Below are 1,226 nucleotides of genomic sequence, written 5' to 3'. Positions count from 1 at the left end.
CACAAGGAAAGCCAGGGCGGGAAGATGCCAGCGTGGCTCCAGTGTGCTCAGCAGCTGGAGCAGGTAGTGAAGGATCCGGGAACACAAGGGTTTGGAGACACAGGACATCTCCCTGGAAGAAGAAAACCTCAGCAAGACTGTGAGCCAGGGAGACAAATGGCTCCCAGGACTGACTCACAGAGGTCTGGTCTTTCTCCAGCATCCTGCAAGTGCACCTGGGCCATTTAGGAGGTGGCTTCTTGTGGGCATCCTCCTCTGGCGGACATTTCCAGCCTCCTTGGCCATCTCTCAGAGACAAGGCTCTCTGGCCCACGACCATAGGGACCGTGTGGGGCACCCCGAGCAAAGAACACAGATGTTATCCTGGGAGTCTGTCAATTATAATACATCCTGTATGTATATACTAAAGAAAAACAAAAAGAAGAAAAGAACAATGTTGAAGAAACTGAAAATTGCTGCTGGCACAGGTGGTCCCTGCAGACAGAGCCTTTGGCATCAGCTCTTCGCAGAGCTCCAGCAGACCAGGCACCCGAGCCCCGAAAGACGAAGCCGTGTCTTCCACACCCTGTGAAGCTGATCTTGCAGGTTCTGTAAGGTGGAATATCGTACTCTGTGTCTTGCCCTGAGAATATGCAAAGTCTGAATTGCCAGGCATCTGACACCGAGGCTGATGTCATATACCATTTCTTCAAGGGCTGCAAGAGAGAGGAACAGAGCCATGGTCAGATTCCCGATCTGTGGGGAGCAGAGGAGAGCCCCCTGCCAGGGCCATCCCAGCCTGTACTACGTGTGGCCAGGAGAGAGCAGGGACCAAGGGGATCAGGTAGAAGCTGGTGGCCATGAATACCCCATATGGCCCTAAAATCCCAGTGTGCTCTGCCCACGGGAGCAGAGCCCTACGCAGCTGTGGCACGGCTGGCAGCTCCCCCCGCTGTCAGGCCCCGCTGCCAGCCCGCTGCCTTCACTCACCCTCACAGATCAGCTGGAGCTCTTCAGTCTTCCCCTTCAGGTGCCGCCCGGCGATCCCTGTGAACACAGAGCCTGTCACGGCGCCAGCGGCACAGCTCCCTGCCACACGCCCCGCTGGCCCGGCAGGGCTCGGCCCGGGCCCTTGCCGCACGCTGCCGCCCAAGGAAGGGCACGGCTGCCAGAGGGAGGCAGCAGCGCCCCGGCCAGGCGGGGCTCCGCGGCGCCGGGCTCGGATGGCGCTGCCGGGGATGTACCAA

The 1,226-nt window shown here is 59.1% G+C and overlaps 1 long non-coding RNA gene across 1 annotated transcript; it reads right to left on the bottom strand.

The window, feature by feature from the left end:
* Positions 1–378: 378 nt before the first annotated feature.
* LOC121339169 lies at positions 379–1,116 on the bottom strand. The gene is made up of 2 exons (XR_005953142.1): positions 970–1,116; positions 379–695 (listed from the first exon to the last, which is right to left on the bottom strand). It is a non-coding gene; the product is annotated as an uncharacterized LOC121339169 (long non-coding RNA).
* Positions 1,117–1,226: the final 110 nt, after the last annotated feature.

The sequence above is a fragment of the Onychostruthus taczanowskii genome, unplaced genomic scaffold, assembly GCF_017590055.1.
Source record: "Onychostruthus taczanowskii isolate IOZ18803 unplaced genomic scaffold, ASM1759005v1 scaffold333, whole genome shotgun sequence".
Classification (NCBI taxonomy): domain Eukaryota; kingdom Metazoa; phylum Chordata; class Aves; order Passeriformes; family Passeridae; genus Onychostruthus; species Onychostruthus taczanowskii.
This window is presented reverse-complemented; position numbering and strand designations above follow the sequence as displayed.